Raw genomic sequence first — 22,810 nt, 5'->3', positions numbered from 1 at the left:
AACTGAGTATCCATCAACACCTATGTAAGTATCTAACCCCAATATAAAGAGTCTGAGTATATCTAATCCTGGAACATTCAACACAATAGAATCAACAACACAATCCATTACAATAAAGTCTTCACGACATCTCACTCAAGTCATAATGCAATGCAATGATGGTATGAATGTGATGCCATGCCATGCTATGCAAATGAGATGTACACATGTACTCCGGACGGAAATATCGACATCTCGACAGCACAACCCAGCATGACTCGCGAATTCTGAGTGCCACCCGTCCCGAATCTTTGCCAAACAGACAGATGGGACCCTGGCTAATTGCTCACAGGGGGAGTCTCACCGTCACCACTCTGGGGGACCCGCAAATCCCATGAACTACAATCGAATCCGAGATAACATCGAAAATGGCCATGCACAACGATGCCCGAATATAACCATCAGACATCGGCCTTCTCACAATCACTCAAAAGAGTTGTCAAATATCAGTTTCATAAATCAATGATTCCGGAATTGAACCTCGGACATCGGCCTCCTCACCATCACTCAAGTAAAAGAGTTTATTCAGTATTAGTTTTATATAAACAACGATTCCGGAATGGATCTTCGGACATCGACCTTTCCACAATCATTCAAGAAAAAGAGTTTATAAAATATCAGTTTCGCTCAATCAACGATACCGGATCATCACTAGATATCGGCCATGCATGATAATATGAGAGAATGCGTGCAATGCATATGTCAATCATCAACAAGTAAGCTCAATATCACAAGTACCCCAACGGAGTACGCCAACAATATATCACATCACAATACCAACAGTGGGTATGCCAACATATATCAATAACTCAAGTACCAACAGTGGATACGCCAATAAGGTATCATGTACAAATAACAACAACGGGTATGTCAATCCTATCCCAAATTAGGACAACAAAAGACATTCACTTTCTACCAACTACACATGGCATCAAGCCAACACAATTAAACAATCAAACACATATAACGGGGCGGTTAGTCCCAACACACATCAGTGCCCAATCAAAGGCGATATCCATCCCAAATTCACACCCAAAGTTTCACATGCTGTCTCCAACATCATAATCTAAATATGTGATTCACTATACTAAGTCTCACCAAGGTAAACCATAACCTACCTGGACTGCCGAACTGCAACACCAACAAGTCACTCTAGCGCCTTGCCCTTGCTCTGAAACTCAGAACCAAAGTAGTCTAAGCATAATCGAATTCTAAATTATAAATCATGAATAATGATACTAATATTGCTATGATATCAATTAGGTCCAATTTCACCATAGAAATTGGGGAAACGGTCCCATTAGGGCGAAACGGGAAATTCACGGGTAAAATACCAAATTGAATCCTAGGTAATCATAACCCAAACATTAATTGATGATTTAGCTCAAGGATTATCCCCAAATCTGATTTCTAGTTAAACCCCCAAATTAGGGATGAACCTTAATTCCCCAAATCTGAAATTCAACGTTAAAAGTGGAAAATATGGGGTTACTAAGCTTAGATTCCTCACATTTTAGTACTAACATCATCAACTTTATCAATTATAACCCTAGGGAGAAGTCTCCCAAAACCTTTCTTCAAATTCTACTTCTAAGGGATTGAAAAGGTAAGGGATGATTCTAAGATGATAATGATTAAAGAGAAGTAACTGATTAGACAAAGCTTTACCTCCAAGAAATTCCTCAATTTATCCCCAAGAACAGCCTTCCCAAGCTCCAATATTGAGTTATGACACAATGAGGGTCTAGGTCTTATTTTTTGACACATTTAATAAAATTCTCCAGCCCGTGACTGCCACGGCGAGGGTAGTGCCACTACAGCGGCGCCGCTGCGGTGTCGGGGACATCGCTGCAGTGGTGAGAGCCCTTTTACTCACGACCGCCCCAGGAGTCACTACATCGCCATGGTGGTAACGCCGGGGCAACTCTGGTGCTGCCGTTGTGGGCACCAGACACCAGAAATCCCCAAATCCTCTAAGTCTTCCATCAAATATATGCTACGAACGCACTCATGGTCTCAAAATTTTCAACTAAGGTCTTGTTGACCGAGTCAACCACCGGTGTCTACTTCCCATTTCCCATCCAAAGTCCTGAAATGCACTAAACTGCATTGGGAACTGAACCAATCATACATACTGGTTCTCAACAATCATCTGAACCTCTCGGGGTCGACGAAACTCCAGAAAAGGTCTATTTTCCCAAAAGTCAACCTCGGGTCCAAATAAGTCAATAAACACTCGAAAGTGGAGAAAGTGCCAAAAAGACTATAACGACCAAATGGGTCGTTACATAACATAGGTTACAATTAGATCATTTACATCACTTACTATCCAATTCAAGTACGAATGAAACTTAACAAAATTTGAGCAGCATTTCCCCCTATAATTCTTACTTCAATACAATTCCAAAACAGCCCACAACATACACAACACCATCAACAACAACAACAACAACATCACATAGCAACATAAACAAGTAATAATCTCTCCAAAGCTCCAATCAAAAACGACCCTTAAGGCACTCACATCAATAACTAGTTTACACCCTTCATAATATAATTTCCTTCACTTTAGACTAAGAAATTCTTCCATAAACAACTTAATTAATAAGAGTAGGGGACGATACATACCTTAAAATCCAGAAAACCCAACGAGAAACTTAGCTTCAAGCTCAAATAATCAGCCCGACATTCAAACACCAATTCTACAACTCTTTCTTAACTAGCTCTCTTGATCCCCCACCAGTGTCAATAGAGCATAAAACATTTAGTTGCTTTTGAAAACTCGGTGTTCGTACGAGGACCGATAACCCATCATTTGTTTTTTAAATTTCCTCATGATGTTTCAAAAATGAAAATGACTCTTGTTGATCCTAGTCAAGACTACAGTTTGTACACTTTTAATATTCAATTAAAAAGCCTCGATTTATTTAGGGTAATGTTTTCTTATTTTCCTGACTTTTATTAATGTTTATTTCAATTGTTTTTCAGTAAAAACAAAAATAAATCTGCCATTGTCATGACATGTATTGTTTAATTCAGTTAAGGAATGGTTGTCCAGTAATTTTGATATGACGGATTTATATCCTCGGGATCATGGTTCTGCATAATCGCACGAAAAGTATTTAGGTTTATCTCAAGCTCTTTATGTTGATACAATTCTTACCAGGTTCCGCATGCATGATTCCAAGAAAGGATTTCTTCTTTTTAGATATGGAATTTCTCTATCTAAGGACCAATGTCCTAAGACAAATGAGGAGACAGAAAGTATGAAGGTGGTTCCTTATGCGTCAGCTGTGGGAAGCCTCATGTATGCTACGTTGTGCACTAGATCTAACATCTGTTTTGTCGTAGGCATGGTTAGCAGATTTCAGTCCAATCCTGGACGAAAACACTGAACTGCAGTTAAGAATATAATCAAGTACCTGAAACGGACTAGAGATTACATGCTAGTCTACTATCCAAATGAGTAGGTGCCGATAGGGTACATGGGCTCAGAATTCCAGTCTGACAAGGACTCTAAAAGTCGACCTCAGGAAGTGTGTTTACTTTAGGAGGTACAGTCGTTGCTTAAAGGAGCATCAAACAAACTTGTGGTGCTGATTCCAGTATAGAAGCCGAGTATGTGGCCGTCTCTGAGGCAGCCAAGGAGGCAGTATGGCTTAGAAGCTTTCTAAAAGACTTGGCAGTTGTACCTTCAATTGAAGCACCACTTATAATTTATAGTGATAATAGTGGAGTTGTTGCAAATTCAAAGGAACCACAAAGCCATAAGAAATCAAAACACATTGAGCGTAAGTACCATTTTATTCGTAACATAGTGCAGAAAGGAGACGTGGTAGTTTCAAAGATTGCATCAGAGAACAACCTGGCAGATCATTAGACAAAAGCCTTTTAATAGGCATGTCGAAGGAATGGGTGTTAGAGTTGTAGCACATGGTTATGAGTCTAAGTGGGAGATTGTTAGGATATACTATTAACCATGTGTTTTGATATAGTATTTTTTATGGAACAATTATTTGTTTTTATTCAATTCAATAAAATGTTACATTAAGTAGATCATTTTATCATATATGTGTCCTTAACTAATATAGTGGTTGATTTGTGTATGGAGTTTAAGCTTATACACAGAAAATTAAATCATCTATTCTTATAAGTTTAAAGTTATAGTTCACATAACGTAGATGGAAATTTGGACAAACCATCAGAATGATTGTTGCACGAGATTAAAGTTAATTTATCTTGATTACGAGAATGGTGTAGTTCTAACTTCTCATGCTACTGTGTTTTGAATGCATTGAACAGGACTGAGTAGGGCTAGGTGTTTTAGATTGACTGGCAAAAACATATTCTCTAAACTATTGAATTGTCACGACCCAACCAGAGGGTCATGACGGGCACCCGGAGCTAACACACTGAATACCTCTAAATATACATCTCATAAACATTTCTGGGTGGACCATAAAGATAGCTCCTGGATATCATGATCTGTAAGGACATATATCACAATATAACAGCACATCTCTATATAATCTTCAACAGTTATGTCCATCATCACCAGCCGACAAGGCTACTAAAATGTTATACAATGATATAGACCGGTAGGGTTATGAAATGTCTAACTATACACACATGTCTACGAGCCTCTATATAGAATACAAGTGACCATACGGACCAATCCCAATAGACTGCAGCTCCAAAGTAAGGTGCACCTGAAAATCCGCTGATAAATCACCCACGGGTCAAATTCATGTACCTGTCTACCTGCGGGGATGAACGCAGCGTCCACAAGAAAGGACGTCAGTACGAACAATGTACTGAGTATGTAAGGCATGAATAACGACATAATAAGAAATATAAAACATAACATGAGATAAAGATATCCTGTACATCTGATTGCCTCATAAGGCGGATACCATGCATGCATAGCTTTCTTTAAAAAAAAACATTCCTCATATATATATATATATATAAATAATAGTGCAACAGAACGTGCAGCCCAATCCATAAATATTTTATATTGCTGCGGAACGTGCAGCCCGATCCATATATCATATCATCATTATATATATATATATATATATATATATATATATATATATATATATATATATATATATATATATATATATATATATATATATATATATATATACATATTGCCGCGGAACAAACGGCCCGATCCATTTATCCATATATTCCGCGTCCGGGCATCCCGCATCCGGGACGATATCATAATATACCAACTGATCAGGTGGCTATGCATATATAACGCTTCGCCCTTTTCCCATATCCCCTATATACATACATATATATATATATATATATATATATATATATATATATATATATATATATATATATATATCATATACATAAATATAAGTATCATGCATGAGAGCCCAAATAAAAGCTACGACTCTATCGGAGTGACGTAACGTCGGTAACCTCCGATTATATTATGGAGGAATCATCATCGCTATATCTCACCTTGAAGGAACAATGATTATAAGGTGATATCAAAAACAATGAATAAAATCATGAAAATCATGAAATAAGCTCAATAATCTCATAATAACATTAAAATCATAACTTTTGAACTTCCAGAAATAGGATCATCATCATCATCATGAAAGCATAATCATCTTTTGCGTCATAAGAAACTTTAAGAAACATGAATCTCTAGCTTGTGGAAATAAGGGCATTATGGAAGACATGTATGGATTCACAAGAAAGAAGTCATCATTGTCATCATGGTCCTCATAGAAAACATCTTGTCTTGAATATCATAAAAACCTTGACAATCATGAACTTCTAGCTTTTCGGGAACAAGGATGTCATGGAAGACATATATGGAATCGTAACATAGGACTCATGCCTTTAGAAAGAAAGGGACTAGCCTTACATACCTTTTCGGTCGCCTTAAATTTAAATATTTAATGCTTATCCTCCCAAGATCGTAAATATACATTCAAGAGAATTCATATTATCGTTAGGCTTATCGTCATATGCTTGTCTTAAGCCCTCAAATTAATTCCTTTTAAAATCTGCCGAAATTCGGGCAGCATCTCTCCTGTTTATATCCCTAGCCCGAAATCACAATACCAACAAAACAACAAAAATACCAATACTAATATCAACCACATCATCATTAATACCAAAATATTCCATAAAACATCCCACACGATGTTTTTCAACATACAACAACAATATACACTTCCTTTCTTCCCAATCAAGGAGCATAATCTCATCAACACACCAACAACATTAGATACCATACATATACATGTAAATCAGCCCAACCACACAGCCACAACATTCTCAAAACATTCCATAAACACAACAACTACAACACAACACTTTATGACCTTTCCTCCATAACTATTTTCACTTTTAAGACTTGCTAAACCTTCAAATCAACTCAACATAAGAGATAGGATGAATAACATACCTTATACTTAAAAAAATTTAGTCACACCAACTTTCTTCAAGACCAAACTCACCACAACATCAAGTACAAGCAAGAACAATCACCTTTCATGGACTAGTTTGGTGTAATCTTGTTAAATTCTTGATTTAATGGGCTATAAATGTTTGGGGGATGTGTTAGGAAGTTTCTATGACTCATAAGAATATAAAATGATGAAAAAATGGGGTTGATGGGGTTTTTATACCCCTCATAGGTAGGTTCCACCGACTTCCCAAGTGGAACCCGCGAAAGCCATTTTGCAGCTTGGATGGGTTATCTTAAAATGGCCATAACGCCTTACTCCAATATCGTTTTGACGGTTGGTTTGTTTAATTGGAAACTAGACTTAACGAACTTCATTTTAGGCTTTTGAAATACCTTAAAACTCCTAATATACCTAGAGATATACCCCTCCAAATTTGACCCAAAATTCTGCCAACTTTTTTCCAAATTTCGACAAACTTATTTTCTTCAATTTGCTTAGTCCCGGAATCTTTCGAAACTCTCCATACATGATATTTATCATTAATCATACTTGATAATGGTTATGTACTTTGGTTTCAAGGTTGTCCTCTCCGGTTACGACTTGCGAGATCGTAATTCATCCTTTACTTCATTGTTACGAACTTCCCATGGCTTGTACCTTCCAAAACTTCATAGGATGTCTCTGATACTCCATTAATACAGTGAAATACGTGACATGCTCATGCTCTGAAAATTCAAGGTGTAACATGAATGTACTTATATTCTTAATCTTGATATAACTATTATGAGATGTATATATTAATTGCCATTTTGATTTATTAAAAGGTGAGATCCTGGGATTGGTCAGTATGCTTGGTAGATTGGATGATAATAATATAAACTGGTGAAATAATAAGTTAGTTGATGGAATACATTTCTCGATAGAGAGATTGATGATACACCTTTTTTAGTAGCTTATAAGCTTTCATGTGCAAACCTGAACAGTGGATTTATGGATTTGACACATGAAATAAGTTAAAGAGTGCTCTAAAGATAATTAACGATTGAATTAAATTCTTCAATAATTTGATTTATTAATTAGTGTCTGTAATATTAACATGGGGAATTACATAAGTATTTAATGGGCACTTTCCAAACATAAATGGAGGAGTGCAATTATGAATATCTAGTAGAATGATTTGTAATTTATTATGGTAAGAATAATTCAAATCAGATTTTTGAATTATCTCCATAATAGGGAGCCTCAGTAATTAATTATGTGGCCCATGTTTTGCCCATATTTAACTAGGACTCAGAATCCTGTTTCTTGGTGCAAAAGGAAGAAAATTGTTTTTTTGTCCAATTTTGGACTGGGTAAAAACGTGAAAATCCATCTAGAATTAAGGGTCCTCCTAACCTAGAAGTCACAAGTTTTCAAACAATACTTGTCCACCCAAGTATTGAGAGAGTACGGCTGTTATGTTGGGATCACTGTAGAAGATCGCAAAATTGGAGTCGGACTTGCTGAAGGATATTGTCATGACCCAACCAGAAGGCGATGACGGGCACCCAGAGCTAACCCACCAGGCACCTCTCATCATACTTTAACAATCATATCTAGGTGATCCACATGGCTAACTCGCAATCTTATGAATCAATATTACAATTTCCATCAGGCTAAAGCATTTTTATATCAACATCACCAACTATGCCCAGTCACATATACACAAGCCGACAAGTGTAGCCAAATGATATATAAAAAGAAATATGAGCTGACAAGGCTAAGAGACATTTAGCTATACACAACTGTCTACGAGCCTCTAAGAAGAGTATTGAACATCATATAGACGGGATAGGGCCCCGCCATGCCCATATGTACACAAAAGAATAGTACCAACAGTTGTAGCTACGAATCAAGTGGAGCTCCTCTAAGCAGTCTCTGAATAAGCAGCCTAACAATCAAGTCTATCTCCCTGTCCACCTGCGGGCATGACGCAGCGTCCACAAACAAAAGGACGTCAGTACGAATAATGTACTAAGTATGTAAGGCATAGTCAATAACATAATAGAAGTATGAACGATAACATAAGAAAGAAGAGTCACGGGATTGTAGAACCATTTATACCTCTAGCGACGTTCATCACATTTACTTACTCTTTTTCTAATGGAAATTTTCCCTTACGTACACTTACATATATAGTAGTACCATACCCGACCATGTGAGGTCGGTGTCTTACATACCCGTCCATAAAAAGTCTCGGTGTTATACATACCCGGCCCTACCAAGGCTCAGTGTTGTCCATACCCAACTGCAGTGGTGCGCGCGCAATAGATATCCTACCCGGGCACATAAGCTCGGTGTACATACTGGCCATACATATATATATACACATACATATACACCTAGGGGTACCTACGTAGCGTCAACATCATCATCGTCAATATATTTTCCCTCAGAGGATCAACTATCATAGGGTGAGATCAACGATATCATGAGAGTATTAAGAACTATGAGCTTTTGTGATTCTAGGAATGAAATCATCATGGAATATATTATGGATTTCACATGAAGGTATACATCAATGGTATCATGCCTTAGGAAATAAGGGTTAGCCTTACATACCTTTTTGTCTTCTAAATTATTTAACGTTCACCGCCAAAGCTTGAGAAATCTACATTTAAAAGGATTCATACCATGGTTAAGTCTTAAAGACACTCTTAAATCCAAACTAGAATAATTCATGAGCTAATGAAAGTTGGGCAGCGTTTCCCCTATTTCATCGACTCCCACCATATTTCAAAACAACTCTCAAACAACTATAATAACATCCACAATATCATAATCAAGTAGTCCTATTCCATTGAGTCTCAAAATTCATTCTCATATTCAACTTGTATCAACAACTTAACACCATCCCTTTGCACAATTCTATACAACACTTTCTTATCATCATTATTACCCTTCATAACGAGATTATACTCATAACATTCCAACAATGATAACCCAAGTTAAGTTACTACTCAAAATATCATGAAATCCACATTTGAACTCCATCTTCTACCTCCTCCTTTCACCCAAGTTATTCAACAACTAGGCATGCTTAATAACATGAAATAGACATGAAAACTAACCTTTTATCTCAAAAGACAGAGCTTTGGATCAAGTTCTCAACTTGTATGAAACCCTAGCTTCAACATCTAAGAAATTCTTCAATCCTACAAACCCTAATGAGTCTCCCAACACTTGAATATCTTAATCCTTGCTATTTGATCTTTGATTTCTCTTGGGTTTGAGTGGAATATGCTTGAGAGAAGATTCTAGAGCTTTTAAGAGTTTGGGGAAAGTGGGAAATGAAAAATAAGACAAGGGTCGTCTATATATATAAAATGAAAAAAAAGCTTCCCGACCCGATTATACGGCCATTTATACGGTCCGTATAACTTATACGGTCCATATGAATGGACTGTATAATCCCACCATGGTTGCACCCTTCTCTAGAATGGTTATACGGACCATTATACAGGCCGTATAACTTATACGGTCCGTATAAATGGTCGTACAACTCAACATTTTTTTAAACTTTCTCGCATCGATTTGTTCAACTCCCAATCCTTATGGAACCTTATTGACACTTATATAGCACTTCATTAACCATCTAAGAGGCCCTATAACTCCTCCTCAAGACATTTCTAAATAAATATTAGCTCAATTATTGCGAAAACCTTTTCAAACATGACTTGCATTTCACTTCCTTTGACGAACTTAGTTCCACCGATGCATATGACTTCAAAATCTTGTGGTACGCTCTTAAAGCTATCAAATAATCTCCGTAATCTCATAAGGACTTCATGTTCACCTAAAACTCACGCTAGTCCCCTCACAATGCAACAATCCGAAATCTCCGAGATGTAACAGATATTTCCTCACTCTTCGAGAGGTATTTCCTGAATTGATTTTCAGCACGTTTGCATATTCTACGTGTTCGTGTTTACAATAACATATCCAATATATTCCCACAAGGGGGGATGGGGAAGGTAGAGGACTCTGACCTTAGCCCTATCGTGTTCATTTTTGTTATCTATTATTCATTTAAACAGCATGTTTATGGAATGGCTTTCGCTATGCATATTTTCTAACAGAGAACGCAACCGGTAATATGTGGATTAGGCGTACATCACAATATCAAACTATCCACCATACAAAATATGGTATGTAAGTGGAAAAGGTTAGAGAGCGTATCCATTATCTACTAAGTTTCGAACCTTGCGACACTTACCTCAGGAATTTTTTATTTAAAAAAATTGACATAAAATAACTTTCTTTCTGATTTATGGATCAATCAAATATTCAAAAAAAAATATCTAATTCACATAAAGTATCTAATTCAGATAAACTGAGTTGAACTAAAAAGTGAAATTGTCATAAACATGAAAAAAGACTATACATAGGGGGAAAATTAGAATTAATGAAAAAATAGGTATACTGTGCTATTTAATTTAATGAGAAAAGATTTATCATTATTTACTTATTCAGCCACACAACTTCTACAGTCAAAACTCTCTATAATTGCCATTTGACATAACAGCATTTCACTATAACGGTCTGATTTTCTCCGGAACCGATTTTTCATGTTATATTTTACTTCTCTATAACAACAGTCTATCAATAACAGCAATGTCACTAACGGCACACTCTTTGTAAAACTACCTCTCTATAATAGCCATATTAAATATTGTGTGTAATTATATATTGTAACAAACATATTATGTAAAAAGATAAACTATTAAAATATTTATGATAATCATCATTAATGTCATGGACATAGAAGAAGAGTCAAGTGTTAAGTCCTTAGATAGCCTTCAAGGGTAAGCCATTGAATTCTCTTTTGTTGAAAGTTTTGACAAAATTCTTTGTCAATTCAAACATTATAGTCTTAAGTCATCCACAGCCACCTAAACTTGTTCTCAGATTCCACTAAGACACCTCAACTTAGACCCTTTCTAATTGGACACCTAAACCACTCCGGATTTGAACCATTTGAACACTTTTTGCTGACATGGCTAAGTGGATATGTTCCACTCTCCTTGATCTCGTCCAGGAACTCAAAAATGATTAATTCATTTTCTTTTTTTCCTTTCTTTTTCAATTTTTTCATTTTTTTTTATTTCCTCTTCTTTTGCTTGAAGTATCAAAAAACACCATTGAAGGACCTCTAAGAGCTCCACCCCATAAGCTCTTCAACACTAACTCAAATATTGGAAACTTTTCTTGAAAACAATAACAAAGTGTGCAATTCAATCACACCTTAAAACCTACCGAATGAGTCGAACCACACGGTCACGTCACGTCGTCGCCGCCACCTTAACCTCACCATTAAAACGCTCAAATCCTCTCAATCTCATTTCTTTCCAAGGTTCATCACATTTTTCCTGAAACTTGCTCAACAAGATATGATTGACTGAGGTTGACCCACTTTCACCCTTTTACCCTCTTGTAGCTCCGGCACCAGAGCTCTTGTTTTATTTCGGCGGTGATCAGCTTGTGATCAGTAGTCAGCTAATAATCAATTGAATTGAACCTAAATAAGGGAAGAAATAGGGAATAATTGTTGGTGGGGTTGGGGGAACGGCGGCCGGAGGTGGGGGGTTTGACGAGGATGAAGAAGAAAGGGGATGTTGTTTGGGTTGGTGGGTGGGGTCCAGTGATTTTCTTTTTTAACTATTTTTTTATGAGTTAAATAGATTTAAAAATAAAAAAAAATTCAAAAAAAAAAAAAGTACAGTTAATTTTTTAATTATTATTTTGAGGCCAAATGCCATGTGTCCACATTTAATTCGTCGTTTTGCCACATCATATGGGAGTGGACTACACTCACTTTGTCTTTTCCACTTATTGTCAAAAAAGTGTCCAAGTGGTTCAAATCCGGAGTGTTTTAGGTGTTTAATTGGAAAGGGTCTAAGTGGAATCTGCGAACAAGTTAGGTGGCTGCAAATGACTTAAGCCAACATTGTATTATCACTAAGAGACTGGAATTTGCTAAACAACCTACAATTGAAGAATTCTTACTTCAAACTTGAAATATTTAAATTATCAATTAATTTTAAATGCATATATTCCTCATAATTCAATTCTTTATCAGTATGATACAACTAGTTATGAATTTATTAGTAATATATGAGTCTTTTCAATTTTTAATTAATAGATATGAAAATCAATTGAGATTTTAAAATTAAAAAGTATGTTGTTTTTGTTTATAATATAAAAAATACAGAAAAATAATTATTTGTGTGTCTTTGTTTATAATAGCTAAATGAGATCTAAACATCAACTAAGCCTGTTAAACGGTTCCGGTTCAATCGGTTAAACCGGAACCGGACCCGGTATACTGGTTATGCGGTTGCGAAAACCGTGTTATATCGGGTCGGTTATGGTTTTAAATTTGGCGAACCGGTTAACAGGTCAAAATTTAAAAAACAATCTGGGCAAATGTGACCGTTATTGGGCCGTTGCCCAACAGTCCAATTTTATTTTTGGCCGTTGGCAACGACCTAAAACCCCAATTTTGGCCCCTTCCCCCCCCCCCCCCCCCCCCCCACCCCCCCAACCCCCCAAACTGTTTTTAACACTTTAACCCCTTTCCCACTCCTATATAAATCTCTCTCCGTTTTATTTTCATCCACACCAATTTTCCCTTCTCAAATCTCAAATTCTCTTAATTATTAGCTATTTTAAAATTACAAGTTCTCTCAAATTCTCAATTATTAGCTATTTTATATTTTGCAACTATACAAAAACAAAGTGTTGGTGGATTTGCAAGTCTAGTCGCCTTCAATTCAACATTTGTTTTGGCGGAATTTATTTCGGCAATTTGGTACCTTCGTTCCAACTCTATTTTTAATTTTCGTAATTAAATTTTCACAATTTATTTTCTTGCAATTTATTTGCTTGCGATTTAATTATGTCTAAGAGAGTTAGAAGAGGCAGTGGCAGTCGGGTGGGGAGAATTATGGAGGAAACATTTTTGCGGGAAACGAAAGCATATATAATGGGTCAAGTTGACATTACTTAAACTAATCCAATTTTAGAACATGAACAATTAGAACACCGATTTGTCCTAACCTATAATGAAATTATTGATGATGACGATGACGAAACACAATCATCGGAAAATGCGACAGGAGATAGTGATACACAACAAGGACAACAACCACAAGAATCACAAACACAACAAAAAGCGACAAAAACTCGTACGCCAACCTCTAAAGTTTGGAATTTTATGACTAGAGATAGGGAGAAATAATTAGCCATATGTATGTATGTGAAAAAAAAAAAACATTTCAATTCAAGTGTAAGAACAATAAGTCTGGGGGAACGGGAACACTAAGCACTCATTTAAGGAATATGCATCCGGACGTTTGGGTAGAGGGAACGGGTTCCGTAGGGGGTACTCAACGAACAATAGACCCACATACCGGAAAATCTTTTGGTTACAACAAAAAGAAAGACCATATAGAGATAGCTAAAATGGCAGCTTATGATTGTTTACCATTTTCCTTTCCTTCGGGGGCGAGTTTTGATATTTATATTCAACGTAGTTATAATCAGATGTTTGAGGGTATTCCTAGAAGTACTTGTAGAGCGGATATTATTGATTTATGTAAAAAATATAGATTTTATTTGCGTCATTTACTTAAATCTTTAAATTGTAATGTTTCCCATACCGCTGATATCGGTCTTAGTCTTAATAAGTTAGAATTTTTGCTATTACATGTCATTGGATAGATGATAATTGTGTCGTGCAAAAAAGAATTATAGCTTATTTATACGATGAAGGTAAGGGTCGTCATGACGGTAAATTTTTAGTGGATGGAATGATAACTGTTATGAAATTTTTTAACATTTACAAAAAAAAAAATAGTTTGTATTGCTTTAGATAATGCTACTAACAACACAAGAGCAGTTGGCCTTATAAAAAGGGAATTAAAACCTCCACTAGCGGATATTTTTCATGTAAGATGTAGTTGTCACATTTTAAACTTGATTGTTAGAGATGGTCTTTCCTTATTTGAAGATTCTATTTAAAAGGTTAGAGATGCGGTTGCTTTTCTTTTTTGTAATTCAAGTAAGGCTAAAATGAGAGATTTTAGAAATCAATGTGAGAGTCTTGGTCTTAGACCTAAGAAAATTCAAGTTGAAGTTGATACTAGGTGAAACTACACTTACATTATGTTGCAACAAGCATATGAATATAGGATTACCATACAAAATACTCACAACAATCACAATAAAGAGGTTTCGGAGTGGTTATATGATTGCGATTGGGAAGATGTTTCGGAATGTAAAGAACTTTTAGAACATTTTTGTCACGACCCAGCTAGGGGCCGTGATGGGTACCCGGGGCTAACCACCGAGCACCGCTCGTTCTACCACTCATCATACACATTAAGCCTCCTTTTTCGTTCATAAACTCATAATCATAAGAAAAATCATTTTCATTTAAGAACATAAATACTTATATACATATGAGCTCTTTGGCTATCAAAAGATAATGTACACATATCTACGTATATACAGTAGTGACCTTATGAGACCATATAACCCACACATACGTATCTACGAGCCTCTACTAGAGTACTAGACATATGGACGGGACAATACCCCGTCGTGCCCAAAATACATATACATATATCTATACACAAAAGTATAAACCCGATTAGCACCTCCGGAACAATGGAGCGCTCCTGAAAATCTGCTGATAGCTCCTCTAGGTTTGCGCCGTCTCCCTGTCTACCTGTGGGCATGAACACAACGTCCAAAGAAAACGGACGTCAGTACGAACATTGTACCGAGTATGTAAGGCATGAACGAAATAAACATAATAGAGAATCATAAGTCATGAGGTGAAGGCAAAACCTGCACGACCTTTAAGGATGAATGCATTTCATACATATACCACATATACATAATCGTCGTACATGAATCATCATAGCGTATACATCATCACGTCATATAATTCATCATCATAATATTGTATCTACTCATAAACATAAAACGTTATCCGTATTCGGCCACTTAGGGCTCGACAATATCCGTATTCGGCCACATGGTGGCTCGACAGTATCCGTATTCGGCCACCTGGTGGCTCGACAGTATCCGTATTCGTCCACGTAGTGGCTCGACAGTATCACATACATAACTTCCATATTCGGCCACGTAGTGGCTCGACCATATCACGTGCATCATACAAGGATCAATATGTCTCATCATTATCATAGCCATCACATACATCTTATAAGCTCATCGTAACCTTTCATTAATGCACACATTTAAATTTAAAGACAATCTATGAAAATCACATCATATTCGTAGCATGAATTTCGTATAAATATCACATGATAGTCTTTATAATCTTTGGGCTTAAGCTCATCATTTCCATTATCATTTCTATAGCATATCTCTTACCTTTATCTCACATGAAATCCTCTATAAACATAGACTCGTAACTTTACGGAACATTGGTCATAGAACATGCATTAAGGCTTATGGACAATCTATAACAATGGCGGGGTGACATAAGGTCGAGAACCCCCGAGACCATTATGGAGCATTCATAAGCATTATGCCTCACCTTGAAGGAATTAGCATATAAGGTGTGTAGTCAATGGACAATATCGATAGAGCGTAATATGGATCATTAGCCTTGTAGAACTATGATATTGTAGGCCTTAGTATCTTTAGAATTAGACTCATCATCGTCAATACCGCATTCGTAACATGCCTCTTATCTTATCCCATATGGCTATTCATAAACATAGGATCTTAGTTTTCCGGAAAGTAGGAAAGTCATGGAGAGGTAAGGAAAATACTATCCTAGGAATCATATAAGGATCATTAACTTCGTAGGAATATCATATCACGAGCTTTATGACTTCTAGACTTAGATTCATTATCAACATCGTCATGCTCGTAACGTGTCTCTTTTCTTTATCTTGTGATGCTCTTTATAATCGTAGACTCATAGTTTCTGATGCGTAGGGAAAATCAGGAAGAAGGAAGGAATATCATATCATGGGATTCATGCCTTAGAAAGAAGGGACTAGCCTTACATACCTTTGTCGTTTAGCTATTCTATTGCTTACTCGTCCTCCTTTGATGACACGTCTCTACCTTCAAGAGAGAATTTATACTAACGTTAGTCAATCGATGACAAGAACACGCTACTATTTCTAGGGAAATTTGTACAGCATTTCCTTTGTTTCTACTACGTTTCCCATGTTTTATTTCAACTCCCAAACATCTACAACAACAACTCACAATATTGTACCAACATTCATCATTTATCTACATTTAGCAAAATCCACCATTTTTCTCCAATTACTCCACATTCATGAATATACCTTGTTACCACATTTCCTTGTATATAATACTCATTCCATGACCTAAACATCATTTTCAACGTATTCATCATCATAGCACACCAACATTCATGATTCAACCTAGCTATCACCCAACTATGGCACTATTCACCCAGTAATGGTCCATTTTCTATGTCTTGCTACAATTCAAGTATTTTAGCCTTTCAATACCTTAACCAAAATGTTATATTCATGAAACTTACCTTGTATGTTGGTTGAACAAGCCTTGAATGAGAATACTCCTCTAGCACCAAAACCCTATCTCACCTCCTTTGGTTTTCTTTGATGAAGATGAACTTTACTTGGGTTTCACACTCTTGTTTTCATGAACTTGATGTTGTTGATCATGGATTCCCTTTGAATCTTAGTGGATGAGTGATAAGGAATATTCTAGAGTTTTCTTGAAGATAGGAGAGGAGATATGAAATGAAAAATGAATGAAAAATGTCCCTTACACTTAAACTTAAAAGCTGCCCGACCATGTTATACGGACCAACATACGGTCCGTACTATTTATACGGACTGTATGTATGGGCGTACATCTGGTCCAGTGGCTGGTGGCCTTCTTGGCCAAATATACGGTCCAATATACGGCTGGTATAAATTATACGGTCCGTAGATTGGGCCGTATAATGCCCAGTGAGTCCGTTTTCGTTCTCATCGTCTCGTTTGATCTCCGATCCTTATGGAACCTTCTTGGCACTTGTTTAACACTTCAATATCAATATTAGGGACATTATTACACTTCTCTAAGACATCATTATTCCATCATGGACTTGTTGCTCAAAATTCTTATCCGATACATAACGTATGATTTGCTTTCCTTAGCAACTTTCTCTTTTTGCATTGTATGCCTTTAAAACCTCGTTGAGGGTCATCTAATACTCTCTCTTACTCATCAAAATATCGTATACGCCGCGTCCTCTGTTAGCCTATTCACTGTACATGTACGGGGGTTTTTCCAAGGTGTAACAATTTTTATAATGCTACTCTTGTTTTTTCTAGACAATTTTATCCTGCGGTCACCGGAATTTTAGCATACTTGACCGAAATAGCTAGAGTTTTATTTGAGTATAAGGAAAAACCGGGTTACCAAGCGGCTATTCATTCTATGAGGGAAAAATTTAAGAATTATTATTTTCCCATACCAACTTTATTCATATTGGGTTCTATTTTTAATCTTTGTCTTAAAATTTCTTTTACCTCTCAATTGGTTAAACAAATTTATGCATATTTAGAAATTACCACCGAGGAACCATCACAATTTGAGGCCCTGAGTGCCATAGATATTGAGCATAGAAAAGTTTTTGAATATTATTCTAAGTTGGAAGAAAGTGTTCCTCCCAAAGCTCCACCACCTAGTACTTCTACTTCTCAAAATAAAGGAAAAGGCATATCGAGCTTAGGTGTTTTTCAGAGAATGTCTTCTTCTACTACTCAAAGGACTGCAAACTTTGATGATCTTAACTTTTATTCGACGCAGCCATTGGTGAAAATGACCATGCCCGAAGTGGACGTCTTAGGATGGTGGAAGAAATACAAGGCGAATTATCCAGTACTTGCAAGAATGGCTCGGGATATACTTAATGTTCAATTATCAACCGTGGCCTCGGAAAGTACATTTATCCAAGGAAGACAACAAATTGAAGATCATATATACTCCTTGTCTGGATTTAGCTTGCAAGTACTAGTTTGCATTCGCGATTCGATTCAATCGGAGCGGTGCAACCAAAGGCTAGAGGCGAGGCGAGGCGAAGAGGAAGAAATTGAATTTTTAATAGCAAGTGAAAGGGGACCAAATTGATGACATGGAAGATATCCCAATGGAAGAATATAATAGAAGAACTTAGCGAAATGGTGCTTACAATGTAATTTTTTTCTTGTACAACTCATGTATTATTTGCAAGTTAAAAAAAATTACAACTTGCAAATAAATGTTATCCATTAATGAATAAAAATTATGGATCATTGAGCTTTCTTCTATTTACTTGTATTCATATTCTTACTTATATTAAGTTAAGAAAATACCTACAAGAACTATGTGAAAAATAATATTTTTTCTTCAGAAAAAATTCTACATTTTCCTCTCTCCATGAAGCCCGCGTACGTTAGCTAACCAACGCCGGTGAGGAATCCATGGCAAGAGGACGCGGCAAAGGCAAAACAGCAGGAAACGCTGAGGTCTGAGGTCGGGGAAGGCCTCGAAAAGTACCACTAGCAACGTTTATGAGCTCAGAAGGAGCCCAAGTTACTCAAACACCGGCGACACTGAACGATCCAAACAAATCTACTCCGCCAGTCTCAGATCAGAGGACAGTGTCTGAGATAGGGGCGGTATCGAGTTCTGCATGGCCGACAATGAAATTGCAGATGAGTGATGCTGCAATAGAATCACCAAAAGCGAGCCCATATCTAGTTAGGCCCGTCCATCGGAGCTGCTACAATACAAATTTCAGGCCAAGGAAAAGTTGATTCGACACTTGAGACGACTGAGGCTCCGGGTAAGGGTAAGCAACCAGAGGTCCCATAGGTCAATTTGTTTGCCAAGAACAGACCTGTAGAAAATGGGTTAAACTTGATGTACATCCCTCCCCCCCCCCCCCCCCCCCCCAGATTCTTAGATTCTTAATGGCCAGAATGTGGTAGAGAAAAAGAAAGTGGATAGGGAGACAGAGAAGTGGAAATGTGCGCTCATTGTGTACACCATAGGTGAGTGTCCTGGCTACAACACTATGACTAGATTTATTGCTCAAAATTGGAATAACATTGCTGATCCGGAAGTGTTATTACATAAGGATGGGTATTTCATAGTTAAATTCCAGTCATTAGAAGATTTGCGTGAAATCCTATACGCAGGCCCTTACACCCTAAACTATAGGCCCCTCATCTTAAAACCTTGGACACCAGATTTCGACTTCACTGTGGAATTTCCTACTGAAATCCCTCTTTGGGTTAAGCTACCTCACTTGTCTATGAATTGTTGGGGAAGGAATTCCCTTAGTAGAATTGCTAGTTCCATCGGGACACCTATATTTGCGGATGAATGCACTGCCAAACAAACAAGGGTACTGTTTGCTAGGATGCTAATTGAAACAAACATTACCAAGCCCTTGCCTGATGAGATCAAGGTGCTTGACCCTAATGGTAGGTTATTTACTCAGCCTGTAACCTATGATTGGAGGCCAATGTATTGTGAAAAATGTGAAACTCTTGGGCACAAAAGTGCACCAATGCAAAATCCTATTCCTCCAGCTAGGCCCAGAAGGAGAGCTAATCAGAGGGGGCCAAATATTGTACAGAGCTGGGTCTCTAAAGGACCAACTCAGCCAGTTCAGCCAGCAGTGCAACCAGGGGAACAAGCTGAGGAGATACAAGGCAATCAAGCACTACAACCCATCTATTAACAACAACAAAACCAGCAAACTGAACAAGCTACTATGAGTAGTCAACCAGAAATTAACACAGGGACTATGCAGTGTCAGCTAAGTCCTTTGCAACAACAAACTGATGGTGCCATAATACAGGGGCATGAGTGTTATCAGAGGCAAGGAAGTGTTAACCCTGTGCTAAACATGACTCATTTCCCTCAAATGAGTTCAGCTAAAAAGGGCCATAGGGTATGGAAAGAGTATAGGAGAAGAGAAAACAAACTTACCCCCTGACAAGGGGAAACCTTTGTCTCAATGACCTGGTTGTTTTGGAATGTTAGGGGGGTGAATAAGCCTTACAAACAGAAAGAAGTAAGGAAAATATTAATGAATAAACACATCAAGCTTGCTGGTTTGATAGAAATAAGGGTTAAATAACACAATGCAAAAAGAATACAACAGGCTATTGCTCCAGGATGAGGCCACATTGATAATTATAGGTATGCCAACAATGGAAAGGTATGGTTGATATGGGATAGCAACTACTTTATAGTGACTCCCCTTAGAGAAGAAAACTAACTAGTACACTGTTTGGTCACAAATGGGGATGATATTAACTGCCACCTGACAGTTATCTATGGCTACAACACAATAGAACAAAGAAAATCACTATGGGGGTACCTAAACGATCTAGCACAAGGAATTAACAGCCCTTGGCTGATATGTGGATATTTTAATGCCCTCTTTTACCCACAAGATAGACTTAGTAGCAATCCTTTCCAATATGCTGAGATAAGAGACTTTGCAGAATGCTTGCAAAACCTGCACCTGAATGAAGTGGCTTGGAGGGGAGACTATTACACATAGAATAACAAGCAGTATGGGGATGATAGGGTATGTAGTAGATTGGATAGAGCCCTAGGAAATCATGAGTGGATGATGACTTGGGGGAAAGTGGTGCTAGAGTATGAACTACCTAATGTATCAGATCACTCTCCCATAACCCTGACATTAGCCAATATGCAAAGAGTTAAACAACAACTCTTCTTCTATCCACATTGGAATGTATACTGAGGAGCTTCAAAGAATAAAGAATAAATATCTAACCCATCGGGACGCAGCCCGGAAACTAATATAAATAAATTATACTAAGTAAATAGGGTGTCCCACGAATGAATCTGTGGGCTCACCAAATCAGCAGCAACTGCAAGTCCTTCCTAAACGCCCGGAGTATCAAGAACCTTCTCTTCACCGTTACCTAACATACCATCAAAAATAACAATGGTATGCCTGAGTACTTCGTACTCTTTGAGTGCCTCGGGAACAACAAGTAATATGAAAATAAAGTACAATAATACATAAAGATATCGATCTTGAAAATCATGTGAAACCAATGTAAGAACAGTTATTCAGTTTGTGCATCTCAATAAGAATTATCAAAACCGATTATAAGGCCTCTATCAAGGTACAACTTCAAATATGCCTTTCAATTTATCATAATTAACAACAACAATTCCATGAGAAAATAAGGATATCACACATGCCAACCCAAGCCCAAGAATCAAGCACATCGAAGGGGTGACCGTAGAGGTTCCCTTGTCACAGCGCACCACACCTGAATATGGAATTCTCGGTGGCTATCCTTTCTCCCGAATAGCTAGGCATTAACCGCACTCCGGGTAGCGAACCCGACAGTGGCCACTCTTCCTCCCGAATGGCTAGGCAATTACCACACTAGGATCCATAGTGGCTACCCTTCCTCCCAAGTAGCTAGGCCAAACACAAAAAAAAGTTCATAGCATGGAAGCCGATTCACAATTTGTCTCATGGTAGTCACACCATCAATTAACATTAAAGTTCATTGTGTCATTTTAAAAATCCATAATTTCATAGATAATCTCGAAGATGTTTCTACTTCTTTCAACAAGATTTCATTTGTCATAGTTCCCTTTTAAAACATGCATGCCGACAATTAACCCTCATTAATGACCATCTCTTGTAGAAGAAAACGGTTATGATTTCATGTACGTATATAGAGAATAATACAATCAAGGTTTAGTGTGGGCTTGTCTCCTCACGCACACCAACCACCATCAAAAACATGAATTAGGGTTTCATACGAGAAGTTCACCTTTTTGTTCAATAAAGAACCTTTGAGAAGAAAACATATATCCATGATAAGGTTTTTAAAAGAGAGTCATACAAATCATCTTCTTAGTCAAAAAGGATTTTTAAGAGAGACATACCTTAATTAAGCCTTACGTAATTCAACAATTTACTTTTATAACAAAGAACACCCCAAAACCCTAGCTTGAATCACCTTGGGAAGGATTACCTTCCAAACCCTAGGTTTTTCATTCAAAAACCATGTTAAGAATCATGGGTTTAATGCTAGGATTGATTAGTAATGTTAAAGATGTTCTTACCTTTATGTTAGGAGACGTGGGGAAAAGATTTTCGTCCTTAGGGTTTATGAGAATGAGAATAATTCATAAAATTTTCTGAATCCCGCTATTTATATACATAGCTGGCGGCTGGTGAAATACGATCAGAGTTT

The sequence above is a fragment of the Lycium barbarum genome, chromosome 12, assembly GCF_019175385.1.
Source record: "Lycium barbarum isolate Lr01 chromosome 12, ASM1917538v2, whole genome shotgun sequence".
Taxonomy (NCBI): domain Eukaryota; kingdom Viridiplantae; phylum Streptophyta; class Magnoliopsida; order Solanales; family Solanaceae; genus Lycium; species Lycium barbarum.
Note: the sequence above shows the minus strand (reverse complement) of the source record.